Below are 17892 nucleotides of genomic sequence, written 5' to 3' on the forward strand. Positions count from 1 at the left end.
TATTTTTCTAAATTTTTGAATTGCATGTAGGGAGGAGAGCGATTTCCGGCAAGCTGTGACTGTTTGTTCTTCCCAGTTTAGGTGTTCATCCAAGATTATTCCAAGGTCTTTTACTGTTTTTTGGTATGGTAGTTGGGTACCATTGAGGAGTATTTGAGGGACTGTTTCGCGAAAGTACCGACTGATTAGCTTTGGATGAGATATAAGTATGACCTGGGATTTCTTGGGGTTTAGTTTCAGACCTAGGTTCTGTGCCCATCGAGAAACAGAGCAAAGATCTGCGTTCATACTCGCTACTGCGTCAGCAATGTTCTTGGGGCTTGCACTTATGTACAGTTGGATGTCGTCGGCATATAGATGGTAGTTGCAGGAGTGAATCACTGAAGAAATATCATTAATGTACAGTGAGAAGAGTAATGGACCAAGGACGGAGCCTTGGGGAACTCCAGAGCGCACGTTTTTCCATGATGACTTTTCCGACCCACAAATGACTTGTTGACTTCTGTTTTTGAGGTAGCTGTCGAACCAGTGTATAGCGCTGTTTGAGAAATTCAGCTGTTTCATTTTAATTAGTAATATATCAAAGTCAACTGTATCAAAAGCCTTGCTAAAGTCAAGCAGTGTTAGGATGGTAGCTTCACGTCTGTCCATAGCATGTTTAATGTCATCAGTTACTTTGATTAATGCAGTTGCTGTACTATGGTGCTTTCGAAAGCCTGACTGATATTTGTTGTGGATGTTATGAGTTTTGAGGTAATCCGTCAGTTGTTCATGGACGATGTATTCTAGGGCTTTAGATATTGCAGGTAGTATGCTGATCGGCCTGTAATCACCTGGCGACTTAGGGTTGTCAGTCTTGGGTATAGGTTGAATTAAACTTTGCTTCCACTCAGTAGGATATGTACTACTGACAAGAGACAGGTTGAAGATGTCTGTGATAACTGGAGTAATAGTGTCTACGACGTTCTTAATCATGCCAATGCTGACTCCATCATTTCCTACTGCCTCGGAAGAGATTCTCATAATTGCCTTGTGTACTGTGCCAGTAGTTACATGTTTTAGGTAAAACTTGTCTCTCGAGAGATTGATATCTTGGGGCTGGTAATTTGTCACTGCGTGGCAGTTTATAGCTGTTGAGAAGAAATCATTGAATTCTTCTGCAGACGCTTGATAAACAGCGTCAGATCTTCGCTTCCCTATACCGAAACTGCGCAGCTTTTTCCACAGTGCAGCAGGTTTTGTTATACCGCATACGACAGAGCGGGCATGTCTGATTTTGGCATTCCTCACGCTTTGCTTGGTTCTATTTCGGAGTTTCCTATAAGCTTCGTACGCCTCGGGAGTTGGGTTACGCTTGAAGGCCCTATGTGCAGCATCACGTTTATTCATTAACTGGCGCAATGCAGTGGTGAGCCACGGAGCGGGAGCTCTCTTTACCTTGACAGTGCGTTGAGGAGCATGTTTATCATACAGTGTAATAATTTTGCGACATAATTCCCGAATTTTTCCGTCTAAAGTCGGTTCATTGCTTATATCATGCCAAGGGATGTCTGAGCAATCCTTTTGAAGAGCGTCATGGTTAACATTTTTTAGGTTTCTGTAGGTTACCAGGTGAGATTTTTCTTTGGTAGTATGCACTGAGTAATTTAAGAATATCACGTCGTGAGCAGAGAGTCCTGGAGCGGATGTCTGATTGGCGCGAATTATTTTATCTGGTCGCTTTGTTGCTATTATATCTATGAGTGTATGGCTGTGTGGCGTGTGATGAGTTGGGTCCAGCGGTGTTAAACTCATATCATTGGAGTGGAACAGTCTCCTTAGTTTTTCTGCAGAGGGAGATTTTAACTGTAAGTCGATGTTTGTGTCGCCCATAATGATTATGTGTTCATACAGTGTCACGAGCGAGGACAGGGCAGACTGAAAGGAGGACATAGCACCGACGTTTGGAGGTTTGTAGATTACTCCAATTAGCAGTTTCAGATTTGATGTGTTTATTTCGAAAAACAAGTACTCTGCTTCTCCTTCGCCCTTTGCATCCGATGTGCATAGTACAGTAGGTCTGAGATCAGAGCGAACATAGGCACCCACACCACCTCCGCGTCGTGTTTCACGATCTGCTCTTAGGAGAGAGTAACCATTGATTCGGATAGCGTCAGAAGAAATGTTTGGTTTCAACCAAGTTTCAGAGACGAGGATAACATGGAACAGCGACTGGCAGAACAGGTCACAGAACTCGTCGAAGTGAGCCGTTAGCGACTGCGCGTTCGCGTGGGCCACAAAGAGCCCGTCGCCGGAACCGGTCCGTCCCATTGTGGCCGCCTGTAGGACCGAGCGCGCTCCGTCTACCTGCTGGCCGGAAGAGGGACAAAAGCTGGATTTCGCGGGGGAAGACATGTTTACAGGTGTGTCCAAGGTCGTGACTGACTCAAGCGTCTGTGAGCTAAAGGTGAAAGACAAGCTGGAGGTATCGGAGAAAGGAGCAAAAAGAAAGATGGAAAGTGGCAGTAGTGGTTACGGAAAAGATAATAGTAGTAGTAGTGGTAGTGACGAGGATGAAAATGACAGATATAGAAAGGCGGTTTTAAGGAGATTCCTGTTAATGGACAATGTTAATTCCCGTTTGACTGATAATATGAATATGCATGAGCACTTATGATAGACAAATAAAGAAGCAATATTTATGTGAAACAATTGACTGATTTTAAAGAGAGTACTTATGGTGCTTATAGAAATAACAAAGCAATATTTACGTAAAAAAATGAAAAAAAGAATAAAAATTAACTTATATTAACAGAGTACAATATGAGACTTTGTGTCTCGCGAGATTTCGCTCAGACTTTCAGTTCGGACATGTTCGTCACCGTTTTCCTCCCTCCTTCCGTCTTGACTACGATCCTGCCATCCTGGGTCCATACCACAGCATCATCCGCAAAAAGCCTCAGTGAACTTCCGATGTCATCCACAAGGTCATTTATGAATATTGTGAATAGCAACGGTCCTACGACACTCCCCTGCGGCACACCTGAAATCACTCTTACTTCGGAAGACTTCTCTCCATTGAGAATGACATGCTGCGTTCTGTTATCTAGGAACTCCTGCTTTTGGAGTGCTGCCGTGTACGGGAAGCTGATGTATAGCGTCGGATCATGTTTAGCGAAGAATCGTGGTTCTGCACTCGCCCAGATTACCATTTTGGGCTAGTATGGTGGCATGGCGGCAACCGGAAGTGCTCCCATTTCCCCCTTGTTTTGGAGAGACACAGCGATGTTGCATCTCGTGTCATAGTGTGGGGAGCCATCACGTGCCAGATTTCAATAGGACAGTCCTCGTCCACACATGGTCGTTCTGCGGGATGTTGAGGTACTCCCCGGACCAAGTAGGGTCCCAGATCTGTCCCCGATACAACACGTATGGGACCAGCTTGTACGTGACTCCGTCGCAGCAACAGTTGTGGGCCGACTGCCTCAGGATGGGATTCAACAGCTTCATTACACTCTTCCTAACACTATAGGTGCATGCATCCAGGTCACAGCATGTGCTACGTCATAGTGATAAGTGGACTCACAGTGTCAAGTTATTTGTAAATCTGATTCGATTTTGTGCCCATTGAAATAACACCACATCCCCCCTCAGTCCGAGAAGTTTAATTTCATTTCCTTCTCCCCTGCTGAGAGTTTTTTTTTTCTTTTATTCGGGCGGTATAGAGTGCAACTAACATCTCTTAACCTATTTTTATGAAATAAAACCCTTTATATTACTTTCAACCTCAGATTTTCTACGCAATGCTAAAATTTCCACCTAGGTGCCGTAATAGCTCGCCAGTTTTCGTAACCGCTGGCAGATATTCGCAGGTACTCCAGGAACACATTCCTGAAGACTTGAAGAATTCGCTTCTCCTATATCATAGCGGCTACTTCGCTCTTTTGACCACACAAGTATGTGAAAATTGAAACTTCTACTTATTTAGCAAGGTGAAAAGACAGTCAGATAGAAAGACTCCGGAGACCAATTCAGAATTATAATGAGGGTAATCAAAGCTCTCCGAACTGATCTTCAAGTTCTATGCAGAGAGGAAGATGGAAACGTACTGTGGCCCAATCTTGCATGAAGATCAGATGACGATATTTGGTATGTGGGGCAATAAACTGCGCGATCATCATCTCCCGTACAAAGTCCCAACTTTTACACAATCCAATCTTGCCACTGGCACGAATGATGATGATGATGATAACGAAATGATGAGAACAGAACAAACACCCAGTCCCTGGGCAGAATTCGGGAGGACGACGGTTCAATCCCACGTCCGGCCATCCTGATTTAGGTTTTCCGTGGTTTCCCTAAATCACTCCAGGCAAATGCCGGGATGGTTCCTTTCAAAGGGCACGGCCGACTTCCTTCCCCGTCCTTTCCTACTCTGATGAGACCGATGACCTCGCTGTCTGGTCTCCTTCCCCAAACAACCAACCAACCTGGGCAGAAAATATACTCAACCTGACCGGGAAGCGAATCCGGGACTCCGTGATCTAGAGGCAGCAACGCTAGCCACTAGACCACGAGCTGCCGACGTACACAAACATCAGTAGTTCAGGGTGTCTATAGTGGACCCTGTACAGTGGACAAAGCCTGGAATTTCCAAAAGAAAGTTAATTTTCATCCAGAAAGCACATCGCACTCCCTTTTTTCATCACACATTTGTGACATCATTTCTTTTCACATCAGTCAAACAGTTTGTTCATCAAGTAATGTCACTGTGAGACCCATTATGCTCTGCAATAATATGCACAACAGTAGGTTTTGACGAAAAGTATAATGTGGAGATGGCCTGTTTAAGGAACCAGCATAGCGTGAAAAAGAAGCACTTTAGTTGGTAATTAGCTAGCCAAAGACAGAACGGTCCTCCATTTATGGGTAATCCTTAGGCGGCTCAAACACTTGGTTCTGTGACGGATTGGAGGCAGTTAATGCGATGGTTGTCGTCCCTATAAACGTCTCCGTCATTGAGCACAGTAACTCGTGGTTAGCATGCTTGTAACGACAACGGACACAGACCACACAGTCGGTATGTTTTTGCTTGACGTCTTGATTCCTGAGGCATCAGTAGGCAAAAATCAGGAAAGGTAGTGCCAACAGCATATCCGTCGTATCAACCGCCAATTTTTGTATACAACACTTTGTAGCAGGACCAGCCATAACGGCAAAGTTCCTCCTTTCCAATTCTAATTGTAGTGAAAATTATTGCTCAACATGCAGCAGTATATTCTAACCAACATACACGCTACTTGATAGATACCAATGAATGTAATCATTAATTAATCAGACGATATTTCCAAGACTTCTGGAGAGTGGGTATTTACGCAGTACCTGGAGGAAGACTGGACACTCCAATATGTAAACCAAAGATAAATTTATCAAAACTGATCAAAAAAATTTTGATGTTAGATGAGGCTGTATTATTAATATCGATATTGCCTTATAGAGCCAATTTTTCAGCGCACATGTTATGGCTGGTAGAACCCACTGCCATGGTGATGCGATACATTGCTACGTTATTGTGGAATTTTTACCGCTGTATCTACAGACGTCCTGTGGGTGCATGTCAATTGAATTTCAAAATACGAAAAAAGACTGTCATCTCTTGGCTTATGGAAAAAAATTCAGCAGAGTAAAATGAGTTCTTTGAGAGCCACCAACAATTAACTGAATGCTTTTGAGGAAATTATTAGCATGTTGAGACCAGTACATTCAGTGTGAATTTCTTGGATTAAAGTCAACTGAAGAGGAGTGTAACGAGACACAACAATACACTTATAAATGACGATGTCTGTAACAGTGAGGAAACAAATACTGAAAGCTAAATGAACTACAATTAGTCAATTGTAGTCACAATGAATATATTTTAGTGGCATGATGTAGCTATTAGTAGCTTATCTGAGACTCGAAAAATTTTGCCTTTTCGTTTGTCATCAAATAATCAATCTGGTTATCCGTATTTATAATTTAATGACTCTTGACGTGACCCTGTGTGTGGGACCAACCGAAGCTTTAAAATACGGAATGGATAAAAATGTACAGGCATTGATAATGTTAAATGTGAAGTACTTAAATATCAACCAGATAAAGTGGTCAAAATGTTTGCAACATTTATAAACATGTGTTGGAGAAACAAATATACAGGGTGATTCAAAAAGAATACCACAACTTTAGGAATTTAAAACTCTGCAACGACAAAAGGCAGAGCTAAACACTATCTGTCGGCGAATTAAGGGAGCTATAAAGTTTCATTTAGTTGTACATTTGTTCGCTTGAGGCGCTGTTGACTAGGCGTCAGCGTCAGTTGATGCTAAGATGGCGACCGCTCAACAGAAAGCTTTTTGTGTTATTGAGTACGGCAGAAGTGAATCGACGACAGTTGTTCAGCGTGCATTTCGAACGAAGTACAGTGTCAAACCTCCTGATAGGCGGTGCATTAAACGTTGATATAAACAGTTTACAGAGAATGGGTGTTTGTACGAAGGGAAAAGTTCTGGACGGCCGAGAACGAGTGATAAAAATGTAGCACGCATCCAGCAAGCATTTGTTCGCAGCCCAGGAAAATCGACTCGCAGAGCTAGCAGAGAGCTGCAGATTCCACAATCAACTGTATGGAGAGTCCTACGAAAAAGGTTAGTTATGAAACCTTATCGTCTGAAATTGGTTCAAGCACTGTCTGCAACTGATAAGATTAAAAGAATCGATTTCTGTGATTTTATCCTTGCTCAAATGGAAACAGATGAATCTTTAGTTTCAAAGATTGTGTTTAGTGATGAAGCAACTTTTCACACTAACGGGAAAGTCAACCGTCACAATGTCTGTATATGGGGCACTGAGAATCCGCGGGAAACAACTCAGCATGAACGTGACTCGCCTAAGGTGAACGTTTTCTGTGCCATTTCAGCCAATAAAGTTTTGGTCCCTTTTTCTTCGAAGGTGCTACTGTAACGGGACTACAGTATCTGGAGATGTTAGAGAATTGGCTGTTCCCTCAGCTCGAACAAGAAGCACAACAATTCATATTTCAGCAGGATGGAGCGCCACCACATTGGCACTTATCTGTCCGTAACTACCTGAACGTCAACTACCCGAGGCGATGGATCGGCCGCCAGGCAGCCCGTGACAGAGCACTTCATCACTGGCCTCCAAGAAGCCCTGATCTTACCCCCTGCGATTTTTTCTTATGGGGGTATGTTAAGGATATGGTGTTTCGGCCACCTCTCCCAGCCACCATTGATGATTTGAAACGAGAAATAACAGCAGCTATCCAAACTGTTACGCCTGATATGCTACAGAGAGTGTGGAACGAGTTGGAGTATCGGGTTGATATTGCTCGAGTGTCTGGAGGGGGCCATATTGAACATCTCTGAACTTGTTTTTGAGTGAAAAAAAAAACCTTTTTAAATACTCTTTGTAATGATGTATAACAGAAGGTTATATTATGTTTCTTTCATTAAATACACATTTTTAAAGTTGTGGTATTCTTTTTGAATCACCCTGTACAGTATTTCACTGCAGTCGGTGCATTCAGTGATCCGGTCTAACAGCGAAAACTGTAGAGGATTAATGCTCCTGGATACAGCCTACAAGGTATACTCTAAAATCATTACAAGCAGAATCAGCAAAATTGTTGAAGTCTTCTTGAAAGAAAAGCAATCGATATTCAGGTGAGGAAGCAATTGTATTGATAACGTAATTAGCTTGAAATAAATTACTTGAAAACTTAAGGAGTACAATAATGAAACACATATAATGAAGAACTACGGCAGCTCACTAGAACGAACGGTCACAAGCAGTTAAAACAAAATATTAAAATTTAAATGAGAGTGAAAATAGTAAATCTATAGTGCCATGCTGGAGGGACTGACAGCACAAGAAGTATTAATAGTGCTAAAGTAGTTTCTAGATATAACAAACTGTCAAGTAAGTTGTAACACATAATGTTACGATCCCTCTCAAGAACGCCACGTGCAGTAACGAGCTCGTGGGAGACCGCGCAAGGCCGGAAACAAACGATGGGTCGAGAAGTGATTAATGAATATGAAATTAGATGACAGATTCGGGACCTTCTGACGAGGAACAGACGCTCCTCTATCGACAACTTGCATTTCAGTTTCATTTCATTTTAATTTCATGCAGGAGGATCTGCAACGAATTGAAGCATGGTGCAGGGAATGGCAATTGAATCTCAATGTAGAAAAGTGTAATGTGCTGCGAATACATAGAAAGAAAGATCCTTTATCATGTAGATACAACATAGCAGGTCAGCAACTGGAAGCAGTTAGTTCCATAAATTATCTGGGAGTAGGAATTAGGAGTGATTTAAAATGGAATGATCATATAAAGCTGATCGTCGGTAAAGCAGATGTCATACTGAGATTCATTGGAAGAAGCCTAAGGAAATGCAATCCGAAAACAATGGAAGTAGGTCACAGTACACTTGTTCGCCCACTGCTTGAGTACTGCTCACCGGCGTGGGATCCGTACCAGGTAGGGTTGATAGAAGAGTTAGAGAAGATCCAACGGAGAGCAGCGCGCTTCGTTACAGGATCATTTAGTAATCGCGAAAGCGTTACGGAGATGATAAATAAACTCCAACGGAAGACGCTCAGTAGCTCGGTACGGGCTTTTGTGGAACTGACGAGAACATACCTTCACCGAGGAGTCACGCAGTATATTGCTCCCTCCTACGTATATCTAGCGAAGAGACCATGAGGATAAAATCAGAGATATTAGAGCTCACACAGAGGCATACCGACAATCCTTCTTTCCACGAACAATACGAGACTGGAATAGAAGGGAGAACCGGTAGAGGTACTCGAAGTACCCTCCGCCACACACCGTCAGGTGGATTGCGGAGTCTGGATGTAGATGTAAATATCGAAGTATTTAAAGATTCAACTATGAATTAAACCATTTAGATAATTTCAGAAACGTAAGAACTCTTGCAATAATAATTCCCTACATTCAGAGGAACTGAAACCTGTAAACAGATCTCGGAGGTCATCGTTTTTAAAGGGATTAATAAATTGTTCAAAATGGCGGCGGCCGTTAAAAAGATTCAAATTAAACGGAGCGCCTTCTTCGTCTTGAGTGCCCATGAACGCAGAACAGCCCGCCGTCCCAGAGGCCCAGGTTGCGTCAGGCTAGGAGACTTCTGGGATAAAAAGGAAGCGGCCTGGTCTACCCACCAGGCGACAGCTAGGCGCTTGACCACCCAGCAGCGTGGCACCGGAACTACTTTTTTCAGCCGCAGACAAAATGGTGTGAGATGCCGATCACCTAACAAAGTCCTGAGCATCGTCGCTCCAGCCCCATACTGGGACGTCTTATTGGTACGTCCATTAACTGCCGTCTTGCCCGCGACCGCCAGTTGTCCACACGTACACTCCGCCATTCGACGGTAAAGGTTAACGGATCGTGACTTCGGGCAGTGTCTAACAATGATGCACAGATTGCATCGCCGTTTCGGCCGTTTGACAATCACGAATATTTCGCTGTACTACGGGACACCAGCGCCAACCAGAAGCGTTCTTGGTTAAATTTTTTGGAGTTGTAGGTGAATGCTATTTCTATATGACATTCTGTGAATGTGTCTGTGTCATTGGAGAAGACTGCCCTCGGTTAGGAATACGTTGTTCTGTGCTAATTTCAGGACATATACCTAAATTCAGAACATATTTGTGTTGTGATTTCTGCCACCTTCACCCATTGCCCATTCAAATCAGTGGCTCCCTCCCTTCCCTCGGTCTGAACCTCGGTAGAATAATAACATGAGATCACGATAAACTACCAATTTTCATCTCACTTACTCACCTGGGGCCGGCAGGGATGCGAAAACTGTGGCAGTCAGTCTATGTCTGGCAGTGCAAAATTAAAAGATCTTAAGTAACGTCATATTGTTCCAGTTCGAATACACTACTGGCCATTAAAAGTGCTAAACGAAGAAGAAATGCAAATGATAAACGGGTAATCACTGGACAAATGTATTATACTAGAACTGACATGTGATTACATTTTCACGCAATTTGGGTGCACAGATCGTGAGAAATCAGTACACAGAACAACCACCTCTGGCCGTAATAATGGCCTTGATACGCCTGGGCATTGAGTCAAACAGAGCTTGGATGGCGTGTACAGGTACAGCTGCCCATGCAGCTTCAACACGATACCACAGTTGATCAAGAGTGGTGACTGGCGTATTGTGACGAGCCAGTTGCTCGGCCACCATTGACCAGAAGTTTTCAGTTGGTGAGAGATCTGGAGAACGTGCTGGCCAGAGCAGCAGTCGAACATTTTCTGTATCCAGAAAGGCCCGTACAGGACATGCAACATGCGGTCGTGCTTTATCCTGCTGAAATGTAATGTTTCGCAGGGATCGAATGAAAGGTAGAGCCACTGGTCGTAACACATCTGAAATGTAACGTCCACTGTTCGAAGTACCGTCAATGCGAACAAGAGGCGACCGAGACGTGTAACCAATGACACCTCATGCCATCACGGCGGGAGATACGCTAGTATGGCGATGAGGTATAAACGCTTCCAATGTGCGTTCACCGCGATTTCGCCAAACACGGATGCGACAATCATGATGCTTTAAACAGAACCTGGATTCATCCGAAAAAATGACGTTTTGTCATTCGTGCTCCCAGGTTCGTCGCTGAGTACACCATCGCAGGCGCTCCTGTCTGTGATGCAGCGTCAAGGGTAACCGCAGCCATGGTCTCCGAGCAGATCGCCCATGCTGCTGCAAACGTCGTCGAACTGTTCGTGCATATGGTTGTTGTCTTGCAAACGTCTCCATCTGTTGACTCAGGGATCGAGACGTGGCTGCACGTTCCGTTACAGCCATGCGGATAAGATGGCTGTCATCTCGACTGCTAGTGATACGAGGCCGTTTGGATCCAGCACGGCGTTCCGTATTACCCTCCTGAACCCACCGGTTCCATATTCTGCTAACAGTCATTGGTTCTCGACCAATGCGAGCAGCAATGTCGCGATACGATAAACAGCAATCGCGATAGGCTACAACCCGACCTTTATCAGAGTCGGAAACGTGATGATACGCATTCCTCCTCCTTACACGAGGCATCACAACAACGTTTCACCAGGTAACGCCATGTCAATTGCTGTTTGTGTATGAGAAATTGGTTGGAAATTTTCCTCATGTCACCAGGTTGTAGGTGTTGCCACCGGCGCCAACCTTGTGTGAATGCTCTGAAAAGCTAATCATTTTCATATCACAGCATCTTCTTCCTGTCGGTTAAATTTCGCGTTTGTAGCACGTCATTTTCGTGGTGTAGCAATTTTAATGGCCAGTACTGTACAATAATTACATTACTCTTCATTAATTGTGAGTCTGTCTGTGTAACCTCGTCTATGAGAAATAAATTTTTGGTGTAAATTTTCATTTGTAGCACTGTGTAACATAAATATGTTACTGACGCGCTACAGACAGCCAGAAACCGGCTTTCGGGAAAGCAGCTGAGAAATTTGGTCGGTCGCACACTTCGCGAGTGCAGTACCTGCAAGGCGCCGGATGGCGACTCGGACTGCATCTCATCGCCTTGGCTTCCGTCCAGCAGCGCTGGCTGTGGTCCGTGCGAGAAACAGGAATTCTTAAAAAAAAGAAGAAGAAAAAGAAAATGGACGATGAAAGGGGAAAGTGCCTTTGCGCTGCAGCCAAGTGGTCAGTATTCAATGCACACAGACGCAACATGGAGGTGCAGTAAATTTCGCATACCGGTTTTAGCAACAAGAGTACACGTCCTTCTTCTTTTCTCTTTTGGCGTCAAAAGATTTCACACGGCCCGGAGTTATCGCCTCTGCACAGCCACACGGAACGGAGTGTAAGCGGCGGTGCGTGAGGCGGCCGAGATGAAAGGAGCGTCTCTGCCGACTGCGAACTCCGCACATGGAGCGCACGGGAGGCTGCAGATGCTGGGATACTAGAAGGGACGAGGAGAACACGTGACGCAAACGTGTGCTGTGCGAACTCTCGTGACTGTAATTCGGGGAACAGTTCAGCATTCCCATCAACGGGTGCGCTAGGGAAATTCATCTGTGGCGTCGCTTCGATTGCTGGAAAACTTCGAGCCCCAGACTTCCGCTCCACTCTCCACCCAAACCCATTTCCAAGCTACAGATTCTACGCAAACGTCATAGAGTCTCTTTCTTAGCCGGGGAGAGGTTAGATACAATAAAACTAAAGAGACTTTCACTTAGCTGTTGTGAGCAAGACTTTGCTGTATATATGCTTTCCTCTAGCCCTTAACAAATTTACAGATGTCGTTCAATCAGGGGTGTTTACAGTACTCTAATTTTTTTCTCTCTGCGTATGATCACCAGCAGTATTCCCCTTGCCCATGCTTCCTGTGCTCGTACAACGTAACGAGAAAAACTCCAAGACTGACTTGCGCCATCAACGTCTAGCGTGTTTTACGACTCTGTGGTGGAACAGCAGCTGTCCATTAAGAAAGGAAAGGAGATGGCGATGTACCGCTAATGTGCCGACTTGGGAGGTCTTTTTTCCCGCTTTGCGTTTCAAGAGGGAAAACCCGCTATCATGAACTATTGACGCACTGTAATTCTATACATCACCACATGGCCCAACATCTATTAAAATTGTTATTCTCAGTAACATAATTTATTGTATCATTCGTTTTACATGGCACTGATACAATGAAAAAGGTTTAAAGCACAAGTTATCATTACGTTATACTCTACGAACTGTTTTGCAGGTGTTCAGCACAACTGCGTTCCACTCTGCCGACGCGGCAAGGGATGCAGTCTTAGCACTTGTAGATGAATCGCAGTTTCCTCTAAAAAACGTCAGGGTCTGACATTACCACTGCGATGAAATGTATAGATTTGTATTTCATTATGACTTTTAGTTAATCTGAAGGATCCCTTTGTTTGGTCGTCTTCTAATTGCAAATGGTTCGCAAATTAAGTGTCTGATTTGTCATCACTACATGACAAACATATCACGATTAAAAACACGTTCGAAATTGAAGGAAATAGTTAAGTTACTTTTCTAGACTTTATCGTCACACAACAGAATGGTAAACGTATTTTCGGGATCTGCGGAAAATCAGCCAGTAACGATATTACCATCAACACCACAACGTGTGACCCGGAACGGTATAAAATGTCATTCTTTCACACAATGATACATAGACTTACTGAACTGCTTAATGGAAAGAAATTTTGAAAGAGAACTAGAAATCGTTAAAAAATAGCCATCACGAACGGCTGTGACGAAAATACAGTAACTAAAATGTACAACAACTTAAGAAAGAGAAAACCCACGCTGAAATGGCCCAAGTTACACACAGAATTCAAGGATAACTACAACAAAATTTATCACAGTGCCATACAAAAGAACTGTTACAGATAACACTGAGAATATTGTCGCAGAAGAAGCTGAGTAGCACAAGCACCGTGGTGTTGTGGTTATGATTCTAGACTGTTGCATGGAGGGTCGTGAGTTCAAAACTCACCTGAACTGTAAAATCTTAATTTCTATATTCGGTTCGAGTACACTCTAGAAGTATCCACAAATCTCAAAAATCATTGTACTGGAATGTTATGTAACACTATACACCGTATGTGTTCTGGCCGGAGACAGTTCGCTCCGTGCTCTTGTATGTGCAAGTGCTGAATAAACCTTCATTAAGTGAAGTTGGTGTTCGTCATTCATCTAATTACACCTTCTCCAACGTGACAATATGGTTCGCAAATTTAGTGTAAAATTAGCCTTCAGAACTGCTAATACATTAAAAGTGAAATTACGACATCATATAGGCGAGAAAAAAGGTAAGTTTACTGGTTTCAGTGTGTGTATATATTAAACTGTGATATTTGTGAAATGTTTTACACTGCACAGACCGGACGTTCCTTTTCGACGAGATAAAACGAACGCACAACTACCTCAAATGAAACTGCGTTCGGGCTATACTTGAAAAATACCTAACATACAATCACGAATGTGAAACATAATATGAAGGTCCTCCATAATGCCCAGAAAGCAAGAAAAATAGACTCATTGGAAGAGCTACAGATTTACAGCAGGAGTCGAAGGTTACCTGATAAGATATTAATGACCAAACAGAATTTTAGATGGAGTGTTATAAAGTCAGTGTACCTACCTGTAGTGAAATTAATAATATTCCTGCCATACTTTCTGATTGTAGCATAGACGTCAAGCAACGTATCAGATACCTCTGATGCTATAATTATGAGCTAGATCTTGAGCTATGTGTAAGATGCACCATACACCACATGTTCTTATAATTATAACCTAGACCTCGGGCTAGATATTATCCGTTTCATCCTACACCTTACACCTAGACCTTGAGTGACGTACAGTTGTTCTAAATATAAACTAGACCTCGAGTTGTTTTATATCTAGACTTCTAATTACATACTGAAGTGTCATTTGAAATACTGTTGAAATGTTTTATGTCTATTTTAGGCTTCATGTATAAATTTTAACCTAGGCATTTCAGATGATTACTTTTTTGCCTGTAACTTACTTATACACTGCGATTATAACCTAGACCTTGGGCTAGGATCATGCCCCACATTCATCTAGTTATTTTAAGACCTTGAAATTGTTTCCACGTCTGGCTTCCCTGCAGGTCATAGCATTCTGAACTTTAGACAACTAAGTCCCGATACAATGATGACGTCGCCCAGGTCTTGTTATAACACTATGGTCAGAATTTGTAACAAGCACAATATATAGTTAATTACGGAGTATGTTTGAATATATTCCTTATTCCTGGGATTGGATATACTTGATACGAACCAACAGTCATGGTGAACAGGTCTAAATACTACACGTACATTTTTTACATAATATATTATTTAAGATCATATTTTACGAAAGTAGTTCTTAATACCTTATGTTATGAAAACAATTCTTAATGTTAAAGGTTTTCATCATACAGGGTGTTTCAAAAATGACCGGTATATTTGAAACGGCAATACAAACTAAACGAGCAGCGATAGAAATACACCGTTTGTTGCAATATGCTTGGGACAACAGTACATTTTCAGGCAGACAAACTTTCGAAATTACAGTAGTTACAATTGTCAACAACAGATGGCGCTGCGGTCTGGGAAACTCTATAGTACGATATTTTCCACATATCCACCATGCGTAGCAATAATATGGCGTAGTCTCTGAATGAAATTACCCGAAACCTTTGACAACGTGTCTGGCGGAATGGCTTCACATGCAGATGAGATGTACTGCTTCAGCTGTTCAATTGTTTCTGGATTCTGGCGGTACACCTGGTCTTTCAAGTGTCCCCACAGAAAGAAGTCACAGGGGTTCATGTCTGGCGAATAGGGAGGCCAATCCACGCCGCCTCCTGTATGTTTCGGATAGCCCAAAGCAATCACACGATCATCGAAATATTCATTCAGGAAATTAAAGACGTCGGCCGTGCGATGTGGCCGGGCACCATGTTGCATAAACCCCGAGGTGTTCGCAGTGTCGTCTAAGGCAGTTTGTACCGCCACAAATTCACGAAGAATGTCCAGATAGTGTGATGCAGTAATCGTTTCGGATCTGAAAAATGGACCAATGATTCCTTTGGAAGAAATGGCGGCCCAGACCAGTACTTTTTGAGGATGCAGGGACGATGGGACTGCAACATGGGGCTTTTCGGTTCCCCATATGCCCCTGTTCTGTTTATTGACGAAGCCGTCCAGGTAAAAATAAGCTTCGTCAGTAAACCAAATGCTGCCCACATGCATATCGCCGTCATCAATCCTGTGCACTATATCGTTAGCGAATGTCTCTCGTGCAGCAATGGTAGCGGCGCTGAGGGGTTGCCGCGTTTGAATTTTGTATGGATAGAGGTGTAAACTCTGGTGCATGAGACGATACGTGGACGTTGGCGTCATTTGGACCGCAGCTGCAACACGGCGAACGGAAACCCGAGGCCGCTGTTGGATCACCTGCTGCACTAGCTGCGCGTTGCCCTCTGTGGTTGCCGTACGCGGTCGCCCTACCTTTCCAGCACGTTCATCCCTCACGTTCCCAGTCCGTTGACATTTTTCAAACAGATCCTTTATTGTATCGCTTTTCGGTCCTTTGGTTTCATTAAACCTCCGTTGAAAACTTCGTCTTGTTGCAACAACACTGTTCTAGGCGGTGGAATTCCAACACCAGAAAAATCCTCTGTTCTAAGGAATAAACCATGTTGTCCACAGCACACTTGCACGTTGTGAACAGCACACGCTTACAGCAGAAAGACGACGTACAGAATGGCGCACCCACAGACTGCGTTGTCGTCTATATCTTTCACATCACTTGCAGCGCCATCTGTTGTTGAAAATTGTAACTACTGTAATTTCGAAAGTTTGTCCGCCTGAAAATGTACTGTTGTCCCAAGCATATTGCAACAAACGGTGTATTTCTATCGCTGCTCGTTTAGTTTTTATTGCCGTTTCAAATATACCGGTCATTTTTGAAACACCCTGTATATTCTATAGTAAACTAGAACGCATGAACATTATTAACTTACATGTGTAACATGATGTCAAATTAAGTCAAACAATGGAATATCCAGGATGGAATGTAACAATATTATGAAAAGGAAAGTTGCCACTCGCCATCGTATAGCGGAATTGCTGAGTCGCAGACAGGCACAACAAAAAGACTGTCACAAATAAAGCTTTAGGCTCGTAAGGCCTTCGTCGAAAATAGACGACACACGCACGCACACACACACACACACACACACACACGCAAACGCACCTGCAGGCTGCAGACCACTGCGTGTGGCTACAGTTGCCTCGGACTGTGAGTGAGTTGCGTTTTGCGCGAGCGCGCGCGTTTGTGTGTGTGTGTGTGTGTGTGTGTGTGTGTCGTCTGTTTTCGACGAAGGCCTTACGGGCCTAAAGCTTTATTTGTGACAGTCTTTTTGTTTTGCCTGTCTGCGACTCAGCATCTCCGCTATACGATGGCGAGTGGCAACTTTCCTTTTCATAATGGTATCAAAATTGTTGTATACGTTTCGACTTATTATTCTTATGATCTACCAAATTATACAATTGTGTGTATTTAATCCTTACGAATAATATTTTAATCTCACGTTGTTGTTTATAAAACGTTTATGATTTATCAAATTATGTTCTACCAAAGTTATAAGTACGCTATCTAATGCTCTGATTGTGCTGTTCTCTTACAAAAAGGACGTCAAATTAAAAGCAATTCAGCCATTTAGTTTCCAAACTTATTTTATTTGGCTACCAGTTTCGGCGATTTACTACGCTTTTCAGGCCCCTGACCGACGTGTATTGCAAGCAGAAATCTGCTAATACCAGCATTGGTATTACCTCGAGGTACTTTGGTTACGAATAAACCTCGTATTATTTTACTTATGATTGTGGATATTGTTATCGATTATGCAAAGTGTCTCCCTATAACGGCCGCTGCAGACGCTACTGCTTGTACTAACGTAGTAGTCTATGTAATTCATGTTTCCCTGTTGTCTTACATTACGTATTCAAGTCGAATATTCATCTTTAGCGTACATCTAATGCATTTTCAGAGCTGTGAACGGCAATTCAACCTTACCGAAAGTAGTCGTCACAGAACAACCAATTGCGATTTTGGCAGATAAAATGTTCGCAGAAGAGAACTTCAGAATTTGTAATTATAGGTCGCGTCCTAGAAGACTGACCATGTCAGGTAGTCTGTATTCTTCGAGGCTTGCATTCCTCGAAATTTAACTTCACTAAATCTGCAAGGATATAACATTTTCCACAAACGCTCATCTTGGTGAATAATGCTCTAATGGTAAAGGGATTTCGTCTCAATGTCGAAAGGTATGGCATGGATCT

Source organism: Schistocerca cancellata, chromosome 6, assembly GCF_023864275.1.
Source record: "Schistocerca cancellata isolate TAMUIC-IGC-003103 chromosome 6, iqSchCanc2.1, whole genome shotgun sequence".
NCBI lineage: Eukaryota > Metazoa > Arthropoda > Insecta > Orthoptera > Acrididae > Schistocerca > Schistocerca cancellata.